The sequence below is a fragment of the Tupaia chinensis genome, unplaced genomic scaffold (assembly GCF_000334495.1).
Source record: "Tupaia chinensis unplaced genomic scaffold, TupChi_1.0 Scaffold000119_1, whole genome shotgun sequence".
Lineage (NCBI taxonomy): Eukaryota > Metazoa > Chordata > Mammalia > Scandentia > Tupaiidae > Tupaia > Tupaia belangeri.
In genome coordinates, this window is record NW_006159585.1 from 6,100,720 (window position 1) to 6,120,133 (window position 19,414).

Sequence of the window (19,414 nt, forward strand, 5' to 3'; positions counted from 1 at the left end):
GTCTCTCTTGTTCCCCAGCCCCCACCAGCTCCACATGCCCTACTGCAAAAATCTGTACAAAAAAAAATTTTTTTTATATACCACATCAGGTATTTAAAAAAATGACTTCCACTTCATTTCTCCCTTCTCACCCTTTGTTATTGATGTCTGCATTTCATTCTACATATGTTAAGCCCCCAAATACTTAATTTTTATTTGCTTTAAACACCCAATTATATTGGGCCAGCCTAGTGGTTAAGGGAGCTAGATTTCACATGGCTGTCTACAGTTTGAATCCTGGTCCCTACAGCTTGGAAAACACTTGTGTATGCATGTGTGCCCCAATTTCCTTCAGGATGGAGAAACACAGGAGAAAGGATTGTGTCATGACCATGCCCCATTGGAGCTGCCTTTTCCCTTCCCTCCTCTCTTTTTCTCCTCAGTGAGCCACATGCTCTCTGGCAATTAAGGAAAAAAAGGGGGGCTGGCAGGTTGCATGGTGGTTAAAGATGCTGACTCTCTCATGGCCAACCATGGTTTGAGTCCCGGACCTGGCAGCTCGCTTTCTCACTTTCCCACTCTCTCACTCTGTCCTTCTCTGAACAAATCGAAATTAATTAATTAATTAAAAAAAAAAAAAAAAAAAAAGACAAGGGGAAGACAATATTTCCAAGCCAAGGAGAGAGGTCTCAGGATAAATCAACCCTGCCAACACCTTGATAGCTTCTAGACTTGTAAGAAAGTAAATTCAGGGGCCAGCAGGTGGTAAGGAGGCTAAGGGAGCTGGATCTACATGGCCAGCTGCACAGCTCAGATCCAAGACCTGCCAGCTTGAAAAACACTGGAGCATGTGTGTGCTTGCCCAAAATCTTGAGAGGAAAGTGGAAGAGAGCGGAGTGTGGCGGAGCCCATACTCCCCGGGGTGTGTGTGTGTGGTTTTCTTGCTTTCCCTCTCTCACTCTCTCTCTGGTGAGTACAGCAATATAGCAAACTTAAAAAAAAAAATCATATTGTGGGGCCAGTGGGTGGCATGGTGGCTTAGGCGCTGGACACTTCCACATGGCCAACCACAGTTCAAGTCCCAGACCTGGTGGCTTGCTTTCTCACTTTCTCTTAATTTCTTTCTCTCTCTCTGTATCTCTCTGGTCAAATTTAAAATAAATGAATGAATAAGTAAAATTAAATAAATAATTATTTTTAAAAATCATATTGTTTAAGAGAAAAATATTATTATTGCCAGAGGGCATGTATGCTCATTGCAGAGAGAGGGAGAAAGTATCTCTCAGTGGGATATTTCTTCTCAGAGAAGAAATACCATGATTTCTTCTCCATTTCTCCATCCTGTTGAGATTTGGGACATGAACACACATGAGCCTAGTGTGTTTTACAAGCCACCAGGGCTGGGATTTGAACCACACAGTCAGCCATGTGTGCTCCAGCTTCACTGACCACCAGGCTACAAGTCCTGCTCTAAGTGTATCTAACTTTTTTTCCTCAAAGGAAATTAGCAAAGTAAATATCAATGTCAGGAAGTTAGGAAAAGAAGAGCAAAATAAACCCAGAGAAATAGGAAGAAATAAAATATAAGAGCAAAAATGATGAAACAAAAAATAACTACAAAGGGGCCCCTTTGCAGGTGGCATGGTGGCTAAGGGTGCTGGACTCCCACATAGCTGACCACAGTTCAAGTCCCAGACCTGGCAGCTTGCCTTCTCACTTTCTTTCTCTCTCACTCTGTCTTTCTGTGTTCAAATTAAAATAAGTAAATAAATGAATGAATCAATAAAGTTCAATAAAAAATCTTTTAAAAAATAATAACTAGGGAACCAGCAGTTAGCGTAATGGCTATGTCGCTGGACTCCCACGTAGTCGACCGCGGTTCGTGTCCCGGACCCGGTGGCTTAGAACTCACGCCTGGAGCGTGTGCGTGCGTGCCCAAGATCCCGAGAGGAGAATGGAGGAGAAGGGATAGCGGCGTGACCATCCCCCCTGGGGAGTGATTTCTCGCTTTCTGTCTCTGTGACTCTGTCTGTCTGGCAAGCGCACGCGCCCTATAGCAAAAACCTCTCCAAAAAATAATAATAATAATAACTACAAAGGAAAGAACAGAGCCAAAAATTAATTTTTTGAAAAGATAGGATACTTACCATATTGTCTAAATTTTAAAATGTATAGATAAAACATTGTTCATAATATTCTTGTGTCTCCAAAACCTCAAGCGATTCCTTTGGTAATCTGTTCCAATAACATTTGGGGTTATTAGAAAACATGCAAATGAAAAGTCAGGTTTAGGAGCAGAAACCTGGGCAAATAAGCAGTCAGGTCAACTGCTCCGAAAGCTCTTTTCTCTATTTGCCTTATGTCCAGGTGGGAGATGTGGAGTGTGGGCAAACAGACGTCCAAGGCATCTCCGAATTAAATATTTTTGCTATAATTCCATTTCTAGTTCCTTAGGTATACCCATAGGGAGCCTTTAGTTTTTGTCTTCCCTTCTGACCTCGAGACTAGCTGTCTCACCTGTAGAGGACCCCTACTAGACTCTTAATATTGCATTTATCTCCTGAGAACTGAGACATTCTTAGATAATCACAGGAAGATGATCAAATTCAGGAAATTTAACATTAATAAAATATCTGACAGGGGCTGGCAGATGGTATGGTAGTTAAGGGTGCTGGACTCCCCCACATGGCTGACCGCGGTTCCACTCCTGGACCTGGTGGTTTGCTTTCTCATTTTTCCTTCTCTCTTGCTCACTCTATCCCTTTCTGGTCAAATTAAAATAAGTAAATAAATAAAAGTAAGTAAGTCTTTTAAAAATATATGTGCTATCTGACATATAATCCACACCCAAGTTTCTCCAGTAGTCTGGATAATGTACTTTATAACAGTCATTTTTCCTGTCCAGGTTCATACATTGTGTGTAGCTGTCTGTCTTCAACCTGCTTTGAATACCTGGTCTCTGGGTTTTGATCATTTTGTATTCTCACTGGAGAGACAGAGAGAGATAAAATGAGAAAGCACCTTTCATGGGGTCACACTGCAATCCCTTCTCCATTTCTCACTCCTTTCAGGATGTGGAGCAAGCATGCACACACACACCTGGCAAGCCGAACTGTGCAGTGAGTCATGTGATCCAACCACCTGAACTACCACACTGGCCCGACCATACTGCTTTTACTGCTTCATTCAGTCCCTAATTCTAGTTCTGTGGAACTTTCTTTCTTAAATTTTGCTGTCTGAGCTAGTCAGATGGGAGGCCCAAACCTGGAGACCACTGCACTTTGAAGTCCAAGTCCTGAGTGGTCATTATCCTTTGCCTCCATGCTCTGCCATGGTGGCAGCAGAGCCAGTACTTCAACAGATTCGCCTTTGCCAGTACTAAATTAAGAACCCTTGACCTAGGCAGGGGCTCGAGTTACCAGCAGGATGGAATTAACCTTGGCAGCCTCTCCTCCTGGGGAAGCATGCAGAACAGGGTATTGGGTAAGAAGTACAGCATGAATGAAAAGTTTATTGTGAAAATGTGTCTGAAGCTATTTTAAGAGTAAACTAAGGAGTCTTTCTGAGTGTCCTTGGTGCCTGTTTGGTTGCCAGGGGAACTTTTTCTTGTGGGTAGTCTCAGAAGCACATGAGAGATGGCTCTCCCGGCTGGCTATGACCCCACGCCTAGACTGCCGATGTTGCGGGTTGGATGGGACACCGCCAAGAGGCCAGGCTGCCAGCTTTATTTAGTACCATGGTGCACAGATGTCCTTCTGATCTGAGCCCAGCTTCTCGCATTGTGCAGGTATATATTTTTAGGTTTATCTTACAGTGCCCAGCTCTCACATTTACAGTTTTCTTTAAATTCTTTTACAAAGCAGCAGGTATGGGCTGACAGCCTGCCTCCACAGTGCTGGGAGAGATCATTGCTCTCTCTGCCTCTCCAGGATCCAGATTTTCTGCAGCATTTTTTAAAAGATGTATTTATTTAAAAATTTATTTATTATCATTATTTAGTTATGACTAGAGAGAGACAGCAGAGAGAAAGGGAGAGTGAGATAGCAAGCCACCAGGTTTGGGACTTGAACCATGGTCAGTCATGTGGGAATCCAGCTCTTCCACCACCACACCACCTGCCGGCCCCTCTGCAGCATGTTCAGACACAGCACCAAACCTAGTCCTCATGCTACCTAGCAAAGTGACCTCAAAGCTATTGTGTAAATTCTCAGGTGCCAAATGGATATTCTAGCTGCTCTACCTTCCCCACAATTCATTCCCTCAGTTGGTCATTTCTTAACGAACATTATTAAACACTATGTGTTAGGTAGTAGAGTTATAAAGATTTCCACTGAAAGAATTTCTGCCTTTATAAATTGTACCAGAGGGACCAGCAGTTAGCGTAATGGCTATGTTGCTGGACTCTCATGTAGTCGACTACGGTTTGAGTCCTGGACCCGATGGCTTAAACTCATGCTGGGCGCGTGTACGTGCATGCCCAAGATCCCGAGAGGAGAATGGAAGAGAAGGGATTGCGGCGTGGCCATCCCCCATGGGGGATGATTTCTCGCTTTCTGTCTCTCTGTCTCTCTCTGTCTTTCTGGTGAGCTCATGTACCCTATAGCAAAAACCTCTCTAAAAATAAATAAATAAATAAATAAATAAATAAAATTGTATCAGAGAGGCAGTTCACAAATTCATAGAATATCAGACAGGAAGGTGTCCTGGCCTGCAGGACCGTGGAACAGGTTCCTTGGGGGAGGGAGTGAGAGATGGGACAAACACACGCACACACACTACGAGGTGCTGGTCAAGTCGTCTTCTTCCGTCTACTTCCGTTTATTCAGGAAAAATGGCGAGTTATATACAGCTGGTGGGCACCAATTGGCTGCCCGAAATGCAAATGAGATAGAACAGCATGAACCAATCATTGATGTGGGTGGATCTCTCCCGTTGCCTAGAAACCCAACCACTTCCGGAGAGAACAGTTGGTCACATGATTTGAGAAAGGATTTGCTCAGTGAGGAAGTGAAGCCTAATGGTTTCAAGATGGCAGATAGCTCGAGATGGCTTCCGTATGCAGTGCTCGCCACAGGAAGGAAATACCTAGTCCAAATTTCAGTCTTACAGTCAAGGAAATTAAGGCTCAAGGAAGTAAAATAACTGCTCAGATGTCACATCCAGTTAGGACTGGAACTCAAATTCCCAATGATCTTTCTTCCACAGCATTTGCTTTTGGCTAACCTATAGTAACTCTCGATCTCCCTAGTTAGCTTTTTTAAAAAAGAATGATTTTACTTTTTTATTTACTTATTTAAATTTGACCAGAGACAGAGTGAGAGAGAGAGGGAAAGTGAGAAAGCAAGCCTTCAGTTCTGAGACTCAAACTGTAGTCAGCCATGTGGGAGTCAAGCCCACTTATCCACCATTCTGCCTGCCGGTCTCCCTAGTACACTTTTTTTAAAAAAATTACTTCTTATTTTCTAAAATTACTTCTTATTAAAAAGTAATTTATAAAAATTACTTATTACTTAATAAGCATTATTTTTATTATTTTAGTTTGCTACAGGGCATGTGTACTCACCAGAGAAAGACATAGAAGGAAAGCAATAAAGCCAGTTTGCCAGGTCCAGGACTCAAACTATGGTCAATCATGTGGGAAGTTCAGCACCTTAACTAACCACCACACCATATGATGGCCCCTCACTAATTAGCTTTTTTTTTTTTTTTTTTTATAATTTTTTTTTTGTGACCGTTACCGTAATGGCTATATCATTGGACTCCCATGTAGTTGACCGTGGTTCAAGTCCCGGACCTGGTGGCTTTAACTCAAGCTGGGCATGTGTGCATACGTGCCTAAGATCCCAAGAGGAGAATGGAGGAGAAGGGATTGCAGCGTGGCCATCTCCCCTAGGGGGTGATTTCTCACTTTGTGTCTCTCTGTCTCTCGCTGTCTTTCTGGCGAGTGCACGTGCCCTACAGCAAAAACCTCTCCTTCCCCCCCAAAAAAGAATTACTTTCATTTATTATTATTATTATTACTTTTTAACTTGTTATAGAGCCCATGCACTCACCAGAGAGAGACAGAGAGAGAAAGAGAGGGAAAGTGTAAGAAAGCAAGCCACGAGGTCTGAGTCTCGAACCATGGTCGGTCATGTGGAAGGAAGTCCAGTGCCCCAACCACCATGCCACCCACTGGCCCCCCTACTTACTTTTTGAATGTCTATATTGTGTATCCTCAAGTTCTTTCTATGTTTAAAAAAAAAGTTTAGGGCTAGCAGGTGGCATGATGGTTAAGGTGTTGTACTTCCACTTGGCTGACTGTGGTTTGAGGACCAGACCTAGTGGCTTGCTTTCTCACTTTCTCTCTCTCTCTCTCTACAGACAAATGCAGCAGCGTTGGTGATGTACACTGTGGTCATCCCCATGCTAAGCCCCGTTATGGACAACTGTGCACTTTCAGTCCAGGAACCAGAGGTTTGAAAATATTTAACAAGATGGCCAGCAGGTGGCATGGTGGTTAAGGTGTTGGACTCCCACATGGCCAACTGCAGTTTGATCCTGGGCCTTGTGGCTTGCTTTTTCACATTCTCTCTCTTTCTCTCTGGTGAGCACATGTGCCCTATAGCAAATTTAAATAAAGAAATAAAATAATAAATAAAGAATATTAAATAATTCTTTAAAAAAAATAACAAAACTCTAGGCCAGCAGGTGGTGTGGTGGTTAAAGGTGCTAGATTCCCATGTGGCCAATCATGGTTCAAGTCTGGACCTGGCAGCTGGCTTTCTCACTTTCCCTTCCTTTCTCTCTGTCTCTGTCTGGTCAAATTTAAAAAGTAAAAACAAATGGAAGTAAATAATTCTTTTTTTAAAAAAAATAAAACTCTTAAAAAAATTTTTTTTTAAGTAGGCCAGAGAGTATATGCATGAGAGAGAGAAAAAAAGGGAGAAAGATTCCCCCAATGGGGCCTGGTTACACCACAATCCTTTTTCCTTCAATTCTATTTCCATCAGGATACTGGGCATGCCTGCTGATGGCTGGAATGTTGTTCAGGCTGCCAGGACCAGGACTCAAACCTTGGTCAGCCATATGGGATCCAGTGGACCATATGGGATCCAATTTCTCTGCAGTGCTTAACCTCTGTGTTCTAGGCCTCTGAACTAAAGCTTTTTAGCTTTTGCCATAGGGCCAGTACATTTTCCAGAGAGAGCGAGAGAGAGAGAGAGAGAGACAGGGAGAAGGAAAGTGGTAAATCATTCCCAAGGTGGATGGCCACATCATAATCCTTCTCCATTCTCCTCTCGGGATTTTGGCCATGTGCCCATATGCTCTCAGAGCATTTCTCAAGCCACTGGGTCCAGGACTCAAACCATTCAGTTGGTCATGTGGGATCCAGCCACTTTAAAACCTCCATGTCACCTTCTGGCCCAGTGTGTAGGATTTCAACATATAGATGTATTATAATTTATGAGCTATTGCTATGTATATTTTTATACATGGCATTTCATATGCATATGTATACATTTACGTTAAATGAAAGAAAGAGACAGGAAAAGTAAGAACTCACCCCACAAAGGACATGGCCATGCTGCATTCCCTTCTCCATTCTTCTCTCCAGATTTTAGGCATGCATACACATGTGACCAGCATGTTTTTCAAGCCACTGGGTCCAGAACTCAGACCACTCGTTAGCCATGTGGGATCCAATGCCTTAACCTCTGCACTACCTGCCGGCCCTCTCTGTGTTTCTTTTAATTGGAGTTCATAGAACATCTTATATAAATAACTTGACCTATTTCTCCTCTTTGGAGTTTGTGTATACCTACACATGTGCCCAGTGTGATTTTCAAGCCAGCCGGTCCAGAACTTGAACTGTGTAGTTAGCCACGTGGGAATCCAGTGCCTTAACCACCACGCCACCTACTGGCCCCAAGTCTGAATATTTTTACTGACCGATCTAGATCACTAATCTTGTTCTGGTTAGTCTGATGTTAGACACATTGGTTACATTCTTAAATTCAGCTATTGTCATTTTTAGTTTATAATTTCAATTCTACTATATTTAAAAAAAATAACTTCCAGTTCTGTTGTGAAAGTTTTTATTTTTTCTTTTCCTTTATTAATATTGCCAGAGGTCACCTGTTCCTAGTAGAGAGGGAGGGAGAAAGCCCTCCCCAGTGGGCACGTCACACCACGTCCCTCTGCCTCCACCTCTCCATTCTGTCATAACCTACAGCTTGCATGCTCCTGTACCCAGTGTGTCTATTTTTTTTTTAAACCATTTTAGAAATTTTATTTATTGGGACCAGCTGATGGTGTAATGGTTATGTCACTAACTCCCATGTAGTCAACTGTGGTTCAAGGTCCAGACCCGGCAGTTTAATACTCACTAAGTGCACGTGCGTGCATGCCCAAAATCCCAAGAAAAAGATGGAGAAGGGATTGCGGCATGGCTATCCCCCCTGAGAGGGTGATTCTTGCTTTCTGTCTCTCCAGTAAGTGCACGCACTCTATAGCAAAAATGTCTCATGGGGAAAAAAAAATGTATTAATTTAGTCATTTCTTTCTTTCTTTCTTTTTCCAGAGGGTGTATGTACTCACTAGAGAGCACATTTTTCTATCCTCCATTTTTCGATCTTGCCAAGATTTGGGGCATGCATACACATGCCCTCAACATGTTTCTCAAGCCACACAGTCTAGGACTCAAAATGTAGGGTCGGTCACATGGAATCTGGCTGCTTTAACCACCTGGCAATAGAGTCAGCCACTCTGTTTGTCTTTTAAGCCACTGTGGCCAGGACCTGAACCAATGTCAGCCATGTGTGCTTTGGCTTCCCCTGCACGGCACTCACCTGCTGAGCTATGGGGCTAGCCCATCTTCTCTCTTCTTTTTTCCTTTTTTAAAGGTTTTTGCCATGGGCGCATGCACTCACTGAAGAGAGGCAGAGAGAAGGAAAGTGAGAGATCACCCTCAGTGGGATGACCATGCTGTAATCCCTTCTCCATTCTCCTCTTGGGATTCTGGGGACACACACACACATACCTGGCATGATTTTCAAGTTGCCAGCCTGACACTTGAGCCACAGTCAGCCATGTGGGAGTCCGGCATCTTAACCAACTTGCCACCTGCTGGCCCCAATCCTTTCTATTCTTGAGCACACCAATTGCATTTATTGGGTAATTAGAAAAGTCATGATGTATTTTTCTTTCTTTCTTTTTTCTTTTGAGAGATTTTCACTATAGGGCACATGGGCTTGGTTGAAAGAGAGAGGCAGAGAGACAGAAAGTGAGAAATCACCCCCCAGGCAGGATGGCCACACCACCATCCCTTCTCCTCTATTCTCCTCTTGGGATCTTGGGCACGCACCCAGTTTGAATTTAACCCACCAGGTTCAGGACTCAAACCATGGTCAACTACATGGGAGTCAAACAACACAGCCATTATGCCAACTGCTGTTCCCCATGATGTATTTTTCTATGCAAAAATGTGTCATGACTTTTCTGGCAACCCAATATTTTAAACCCCATGTCTGATAAGCCAGTATCTTTATGTCTTGTGGATGTGCTGCTATTCTTTTTTTCTCGTAGTCCTGTCTCTTGGTATGCCTGGTAATTTTTTTTTTTTAGAGAATTATTTATTTATTTAATTCCATTTATTATTATTATTTTTTAATTTGACTAGAGAGAGACACAGAGAGAGAGAGGAAAAATGAGACAGCAAGTCACCAGGTCTGGGACTGGAATCGTAGTCAGCCATGTGGGAATGCAGCACCTTTAACCACCACACCACCTGCTGGCCCCACCTGGCAATGTTTTGACTGAACAGCTAACGTGGAGGACATGAAACTGGAGTACCTATAGAAAAAGTGTGGCATCGGCATGGGAACTTGTCAAAAATGAATATGCTTGGTCTCACCTAGAGCTGCTGAATCAGAAATGTGGCCGCAGGGCCCAGTAATCCAGGTGATTGTGGCACATACTGAGTTTGAAGCCTCCTGTACTCTCCCATGTTACCTTCCTCATATGTCTTTAACTTCTGGCAGACAGAGTAGGAGCCAGGATTGAGCTGATGCAGAGCAGGGTCCAGTGTCTGTGAGGCCTGTTTTATTGCTAGTTCACACTTAGATGTAGGGACTAGGCTTTTGGGGCTTCCTTCCCATGATCTGTCACTATGGTGGCCCCTAAACTCCACACTTTATCTCCCCAGCGCTAGGAGACTGCTGAGTCTAATGCTCAGTTTCTCTACTCTGTGACCTGTGCTGCTTACAAATAGAAAACTCCTGGGGGACCAGCAGGTGGCTTGGTGGTTGAGGTGCTGGACTCCCTTGTGGCTGACATGGTTCGAGTCCTGGACTTGGTGGCTTTCTCTTTCTCTTTTTCTCGTACCTATAGGGCAAATTAAAAATAATAATAACAATAATAAATAATTCTTTAAAAACAAAACAAAACAAATTGAAGACTCCCCTAAAGAGAAACCACAGTTCCAATGTTGGGTTCACTTCTCTGAGCGTCTTCCTTTCTGGAATCTTTTTGCCTCAAGCTTGACTGCGTTAGTTGTCCAGAACTCCAGAGTTTTTTTTCCCTCAACCCTTTGCTCTGGGTCGGCTCCACTCCACGGCGCCGTAGCAATGAGCTGCTCAGAAGCCAGATAGCACATGGTTCAAATCCTTGGCTCAATCAACCTGAAACAGTGCGCAGTTGCAAAATGCCCAAGATTCGATGGGCTGGGAGAGTAGAGAAAGGGATGGTGGAGCGACCAGACCCTGTAGAGGGCGCTTCTCTCTGTCTCTCACATGCACATGCACAGGCTCTGTCATGAATAAAGGAAGACAAAAATGAGCAGAACCTTTCTCAAATTCCCTGCTTCTCGGCAACCAATTTCTGCTCAGCTTTTTAGCACCTTTATGCCACACGATTTATGAATCGGCACATTCCTCAAAGGGGAGAAATCCGCTCTTCAAGCTTCCCCTCTCTCTGGACCCTTGGCCCTCCCGTGCTGGCTGCCTAGACAGCTCTTTGATACCTTCACATAAATTTTTTTCTCTCCTCATATTTCCAGTTTTTCAGATTGCTCAGCCAAAAGCTGAGTCCACTCACCCAGGCCCACATTTGTACTTAACAGATTTCTTCACACTGCTCTGCCCAGTCGGAAGTTAGCCACTACAGTTCACATTCCTTTTATAGGAAACTCCTGTATCCCAGCCCTGAAATGTACTGGATGTGTATTTATAACTGACTGACAGACCTCGGCAACAGCGTGGGTATATAAAGGTACAAAGACTTGTGCTTCACCGCCTTGTATCCACATGGAATGCGAGAAATGACATAGACCCATCGGGCCAACGTTAGATAGACGAAATCCTCTAAGCCACTGGCTCATCTAATAAATTGATGACAAAATTCCTGAGGGAAGGTATCAGGCTTGCTCTCTGGGTTTCCATCTAGGATAAAATGGATTTCTCACGAAAACTGGTGAAAGGGCTGTCAGGTGCCTCCAGCCCCCAGTGATCCCTGGCTTCTGGTATTTCCCTGTCCTTTGTCTACCATGAGAGTTGACTGGCTTATGGGAATGCTTCTAACAAATAGAAAGTATGGGGTATAGTTATACTACAGAAGTTTTTGTTGTTTAACTGAAATTTATATTTAACTAGACATCTTGTATTTTTATTTGCTAAACTGGTGACCCTAAAGAGAACTAATGAGCAGGACCAGCAGTTGGTGTAATGGCTATGTCATTGGACTCCTATTTAGTCGACTATGGTTCAAGTCCTGGACCCCGTGGCTTAAACTCATGCCAGGCACATGTGCGTGTGTGCCCAAGATCCCGCGAGGAGAATGGAGAAAAAGGGATTGTGGCATGGCCATCCCCCTTGGGGGATGATTTTTCGCTTTCTGTCTCTGTCTCTCTCTGTCTTTCTGGTGAGTGCATGAGCCCTATAGCAACACCCCCCCCCCAAAAAAAAAAGAACTAATGAGTACCCTCCACTCATGGTGTCTCAGAATCAGAATTCCAATTGTGAGCAACCAATGTTATAGAAATTTTGAAGGGGAGTCACAACTTTGCCACAAAATTGGTTGTTAAAGGAAGTAAAAAATGGGGGGGGGCAGAAGAAGGCAAAATGGTTACATCGCTGGATTCCCACATGGCCAGCCACAGTTCAAGTACTGGGCATGGAGTATTGATATGCCGGGTGCATGTGCATGTGTGCCCAAAATCCTGAGAGGAGAATGGAGGCGAAGGGATTGTTGTGTGACCATCCCCCCTGGGTGGGTGATTTTTCTCTTTGTCTCTTTCTCTCTCTCTCCCTCTGGTAAGCACACACGCCCTTTGGCCAAAAAAAAAAAAAAAAAAAAAGGGCAAAAATGGAAAGAGTTGGGTTTTGAGCCCACAAACTCTTGATTGAACTGTCTTGGTCTAATATTTATTCAGTTGAGTCTCTTGGCCTTTATATTTGTTTGATTATTTCTCGTGCAAATAATGATAAACTTACTTTTTCCTTAACAAGTTTTGGTGCTTCTGCCCTCCCCACCCAGGAGGACCTACCATGTTATGATTACTACATGACAACTCCATCGAAACCTCTGCACCAGGAGACATCCAAAGTAGCATGACAGGCCATGTCCCTGTGAAGGGACATTATGTACCATAATGCACCATGTCTCTATGAAGACTCTAGCTCTCCCCACACACACACACACACACATTGAGATGCCTGCTTAAGAAAGTTCAAGGCAGGGACCAGCAGTTGGCATAATGGCTATGTCACTGGACTCCCATGTAGTCGACCACGGTTCGAGTCCCGGACGCAGTGGTTAAACTCACACTTTAACTTAAATGCACACGCCGGGTACGTGTGCATGCATGCCCAGGATCCTGAGAGGAGAATGGAGGAGAAGAGATTGCAGTGTGGCCATCCCCCTGGGGGGATGATTTCTCACTTTCTGTCTCTCTGTCTCTCTCTCTCTTTCTGGCAAGCGAATGTGCCCTATAGCAAAAACCTCTCAAAAAAAAAAAAAAAAGCCAGTCAAAACTAATCCCATGGCCTGGTGGTAAAGGTGGTAAAGGAGTTGTGTCCTACATGACTGGCTGAACATGTGGAATTCCAGTCCCAGCAACTTGAAAAAGATGTTGGGCACGTGCATGTGTGCCCTGAATCCTTATAGGATGGAGAAATGGACCAAAAGGGATTGCAACATGACCACGCCCCATATACATATATATGTATATGTGTGTGTATATATATATATATGTATATTTTTTAGAGGTTTTTTTTTGGGGGGGGGTGCTCACTGGAGAGATAGAGAGACAGAAACTGGGAGATGGCCATGGTACAATCTCTTCTGCTGCACCTCTCGGGACTTGGGCACGCATGCACATGTGCCTAGTGTTTTTTTTTTTTTAAAGAATTATTTATTTAATCTCATTTTGTTATTATTTATTAATTTGACCAGACAAAGAGAGAGAGAGAGAGAAAGAAAGGGAAAGCAAGAAAGCAAGCTACTGGATCTGGGATTTCAATCACGGTCAGCCATGTGGGAATCCAGAGCCTTTAACCACCATGCCACCTGCCAGCCTTTCAACCACGGTCAGCCATGTGGGAATCCAGAGCCTTTAACCACCATGCCACCTGCCAGCCCCTGGCAGGTATATTTTTTTCAAAAAGAGGGAGTGAATATCTCAACAGGGCAAAGCAGAAATGTATAGGTTTTTTTGTGATCTAACCTTAAAAGTCTTAAAGCTTTGGGGCCAGCAGGTGGTGTGGTGGTTGAGATGCTAGACTTCCACATGGCTGACTCTGATTTGAGTTCCAGACCTGGTGGCTTACTTTCTCACTTTCCCTCTCTTTCTGGTGAGCATGTGTGCCTTGTGGCAAATAAAAAAAATGATAAATACAATTAATTCTTGTTTTTTAAAGAATTATTTAATTTTATTTATTTATTCATTCTTTTTTATTTTTTATTTTTTTACTTGACCAGCGAGAAAGAGAGAAACAGAAAGCGTGAAAGAAAGCCTCTAGGTCCAGGACTCGAAACATGGTCAGCCATGTGGGTGTGCCTTAACCACCATGCCACCCACTGGTCCCATGGGAGAGCTCCAGGTTCATACCCTGAAACCTCCTTGTACTGGGCACCCAGGACTGGCTGAGGCTAGGGGGAGATTGCAGTGTGAGGACCCTATTGGGACTGTGTCTGTCTCTGTCTCTGTCTCTTTCTAATGGAAGAATGAAATAAACTGAAAACAAAAAACGTCTTTAGGGGGGTGGCAGCCGGTGGCATGAAGGTTAAGACAACTATCTTTCACATGTCCAATCAGTGGTTTGAGTCCGGGACCTGGTGACTTGAAAAACATGCCAGGCACATGTGCATGCATGCCCAAAATCCGGAGAGGAGAATGGAGGAGAAAGAATTGCAATATAGTCATCCCCATGAGGGATGCTTTCTTACTTTCCCTTTGTCTCTGTCTCTCTTGTTTCTGGGGAGCACATGAGCCCTACAGTAAAAAATAATTTTTTTACTAAACATCTTTGAGCACTTGTTGTGTGCCCAGCACTCTGCTAAGTACTAGGATAAAACTAGGAGCCAAATACCCTAGAGGAGATCTATCTCTTCTCCCTGCCCATCAAGGTAGCCGTTTAGCGGGGGCAGCAGGTGGCACAGTGATTAAGGCAGCTGGACTCCCACAAGGCTGACTGCAGTTCGAGTCCTGGACCTGGTAGCTTGCTTTCTCGTTTTCTCTCTCACTGTCTTTCTCTGGTCAACTTCAAAAAAATAAATTCTGGGACCAGCAGTTAGCGTAATGGTTATGTTGCTGGACTTCCATGTAGTCGACCGCGGTTCGCGTCCCGGACCCAGTGGCTTAAAACTCACGCTGGGCGCATGTGCGTGTGTGCCCAAAATCCTGAGATAAGAATGGAGGAGAAGGGATTGCGGCGTGGCCATCCCCCTGGGGGGTGATTTCTTGCTTTCTGTCTCTCTGTCTCTCTCTGTCTGTCTGGCGAGCGCACGCGCCCTATAGCGAAAACCTCTCCAAAAAAAGAGGCCATGTGGGAGTCCAGTGCCCTTAACCACCATACCACTTTCTGGCCCCTCAAGACTGGTTTTTATGCCAGCAAACACAGGAAGAAGTGTTACCACCCATTCTCTCACCCCTAATTCCAAACAAACTCAGTAACCTAACCCAGCAAGTTCCATTCCTATGGTACTGACTCACTTGCCTGGATCATGGTTGAAGGGCACCAGGCATTAACATGCACTATAATTTTAGCCACCAGAGGGCACTCATATCTTTAAAATACTTTCAAAGGGAAAGGGGCGGGGTGGGAAACACAGACAAACCCGGTCCTTGAAAGGCCGTCCCTGGAGTACTGGGGCCAAAGTCAAATCACATACTCAGACTCACTCCAACAGAGACACAAAGCCAACACCCAAGCAGGCCTGGGGTTTGCATGATTTTTCAGGAGGCTCTGGTCCTCTGAAGAATGATGCCAGGAAACCCATACGTGCCAAAATGAAGCACATTAGTCTTCTAAGCCAAATACTTTAGAAAAATTAACTTCACAGGAACTCATAGAGGGTGGGGCGTGGAGCACCCACAGACCCGTCACCTTTCAAGTATTCACTGTAGTGGGTCGATCTATGAGCATTTATTGAGCAATGTCCACTCTATTGAACAACTCACTCTGTACTTGGACAGTAGAAAAATAGACTTATGGGACCAGCAGACGGCATAATGGTTAGGTCACTGGACTCCCATGTAGTGGACCGTGGTTCAAGTCCAGGACCTGGCAGCTGAAAATTCACGCTGGTTGCCTGTGCATGCTGGCCCAAAATCCCAAGAGGAAAACTGAAGAGAAGGGATTGCCGCAGCCACCCCTCCGGGGGTGATTTCTCACTTTCTGTCTCTGTCTCTCTGGCGATTGCACGCCCTTATAGCAAAAATATCTCAAAAGAAAGATAGACTTGCTCTGGCTACCAAGAGAAGATAGTGTGGACAACAGTAGGAGAAAGCAGTGCGGACAGCCCTGAGCCACGCAGTGTCTAGTCCAGACCCTCCTTCCCTCTGTTCCAGCAGCCAAGACTCCATGTTATCCCGATACAGTGCAGCCCTCTGGAGAGTCTGCCTGGTTTAGAGAGCTTTCAAGAGACCCTGGCTCTTCTCCTTTTTGTCCTAGCCTGGTGTGAGGCTCTTTTTCCGGTCTTTGTGCTGTTTGTTTGTCTTTTTCACATGTCTGAAATGTTTTGTCCAACAATCTGGGATTTGAGTAGCTGTGGGTAAACAGCAAGAGAGGCTTTCCGGTTCTAATCAGTCTCGTCCCACCCCCACACAGACCAGTGCAGAGCCCTCTCGAATGAGAAGTGAAGGGATATAGAGAAGAAAATGGTTAGCATCTCGGAAATCTTCCTCAGGACTGCCAGAGTGCATGTCCTCAGCCCAAGTTGGCATATCGTAGGGAGGAACTCAATGAGTGTCTGTGGTTCCAGGTTCCCAATCTTCTAGTGGTATTTCCAAAGTCTTCAAAGTTCTAAAACCCCGAAAGTTTTTCATAAGTTCTTTGGCGCGATGTCACCTGAGCCATCATTTTGATCGGCTGCAGAAATCTAAAACATGCGATTACTGTCCCAGACTGACTGGGAGTGTTAGGAGTTTCTGGTGTAAGCGCTGGACTGCTTGAGTAAAGTGTGGAACATCTGAATTCTGAAACATAACTGGCCCTGGAGACCTGTTCCCACATGGAATCTGAGCTGTACCTTACATCAGCTACTACCTTACTGTGTGAAGGCAAATGTGGTGCATAGATCCTGGCGGCCTGGGGTGGGGGTGGGGAGGCCCCAGGATTCACATCTGCTGGTCACACCCTGTATAATCCCTTCCCTGCGGGTATAAGTAGGACCCATGATTTACTTCTAGCCATCAGAATATGGCAAAGGTGAAGAGATTTTGAAGATATAATTAAGGTTCCAAATCAATTTATTTATTTATTTTTTGGAAATAAAATTAACAGTTGGTTTTTATTTCATCAAAAAGGAGACTACCTGGGATGGACCTGACTTAAGGTAAAAATCTGTAAAATAGAGACTGGACCCTCCCTGAGGTCCGAGACACTTTTTGAGGTTGTGATGCTCTCAGAGGACCTAGGGAGAAGGACACTTGACAAGGCACTGTGGACAACCTTTAGTTATGAAAGCATCTGACTGACCACCACCAAAAAATTAAAAAAACAAAAACAAAAACAAAAAAACAGACACCTCATAGCCAGCAGGTAGTGTGGTGGTTAAGGCACTGGATCCCACATAGCAGACTCTGTGGTTCAAGTCCCGGACCAGGTGGCCTGGAAAGCACACTAGGTGCATGTGCATGGGTGCCCAAGGTCCCAAGAGGAGAACGGAGGAAAAGAGATTGCAGTGTGGCCATCCCCCTGGGGATAATTTCTCACTTTCCCTCTCTCTGTCTCCCTCCAGTGATCACACGTACCCTATGACAAAAACAAACAAACAAAACCCACAAACTTCTTAAAAACAAAAACCAGGGGCTTCAGTCTTATAATTGAAGAAGATGAATTCTGCCAATAGCCCAAGAACGCTTGGAAGCAGATCTTTCTTCACCTGAGCTTCTGATGAAACTGCAGCCCACTGACACCTGGACCGCAGCCTGAGGAAGCCCTGGAGCAGAAGAGCCAGCTAAGCCAGGCTGAGACTTTGGACTCCTAGAAACCAAGCTAATAAGTGCTCGTTATTTTAATCTGTGAGATGGTGGTAATGTGTTATGCGAAATGGAAAACTAGTACACTAGGAACATGCCTCAACCTCCCTGGACCCTAGTTGCTCATCTGAAATTTAGGGACATGGTTAGACCAGGTCATGCCTAGGAGTCTTTCAGGCTCTAATTCTTGGAGACTGTATGGAACAGATGCTGCGTGCTTCCGTGTTGGGGCAAAGGAGAATGGGCCTCTCATGGGTGAGCAGATGGGGAGGGGGCTGTGTGTGCCAAGGAGTTGCACTGTTAGGGTGGTTGGTGTGCAGGCAGGGAGAAGGTAACAGCTGAAGACTCACTCCGACTCCCCAGTGAGCCATCTGCTAGGCTGGACGCTGACCACAGCTGGCACTGGTCCTGACTGCAGAGGTGATCAGCTTTCCTGAGCAGGAAAAACAAACATCCTCTTCTCCCTGCTCTGTAAGGAAAGCTCCACCATGCAGGGCATCCACCCCTCATCTCGGTTAACTTTGGAGGGGGAAAGGGCTCACTCTTAGCAAACTTAGTTTCAAGATACCTAAAGCTCCTGTGCTCATGACCTCTAGAACTGACCTGGGAAACTCAATGGAAGCTGAGTCAGGGAGGGCATCAGGTTTCCTGCTAGTTCTTGGCTAGCTCTGAAGTAGGTGAGGTTGTTTCTGTGTTCTCCAACCCAGCCGATCTGCCAGGTCTCCTCCCTTCTCACATCCCCTCATACAGGCCCCAAGGGCCCCAGACCACCAACACACCCTGGAGATGGGGAATCAACACTCTGACCTCCCTCCACCGAGAACTCCCTCACACATAGCTGACAGTCTCATCTGACTGACTATGGGGATTGTCTCTTATTAGATTCCTTGGGGGATGATCTCATTAAGCCTCGTTATGGGTCACTTCTATTTCAGGGAGAACAAATTTGCTGCGATCTATGGGCAGCTAGCTAATTGAAACCTGAGAAAGAGCCTTGGGGGAGGGGCTGGCGAGGAAGGTGGTAGAAGAAGCCTGAAAGTGTGGGGCGTATCTGGACAGTGAAGAGCTGGGAGCTGGTCAACAGAGGAGGCTAGGGATGTGTATGAGGGGTGCTGATAAGGAGGACAACACAGGCCCCGGAGCAGGAGGGAGACAAACCCAAGTGTCAACTGCAGCCTGATCTACTGAGATAGCCTCCTAGCTGCCTCCCAGGCCTCTGTGCCCTGCCCAGACACACGAGCCCAGACCAGCGCAAAGCGATAAGGGCCTAGGCCAGGATGTGCCAACGGAGATGGAAAAGGAGGAGATATGAGAGAACTTGGAAATAAATTTGATATAGGATGGAGAGGAAAGAGCCCAAGATGACCTATAAAGATCCCTGGAGCACGAAGAGAGTTGCCAGAGAACAAGCCCAGCAGCAGCCTCAGCTCAATGCCAAGGTCATGGCTCCTTTGTTTAAAGAATCTCTCTTTACCCATTTCTGAAAAACAAAAACAAAAAACCACTTCTGTCTCCAGTCTTCTGGCTCTTCAATGATTCATTTATTCATGCAAACATGTATTCGGATCATCCAGACTCAATGCTGGACACTGGCAATGCAAATGCAAGCAAATACGCTTCATAGGTCTACCGGCTGGAGTCCATTCAGAGTAGTTAGTGCTCTCAGGCTCTTTCACTTCAATTCTGTCTTTTCAAACAATTGTACTCATTTGCAGGGTAGGTGCTGCACTAAGAGAATACAAAGATGGAGGGAAA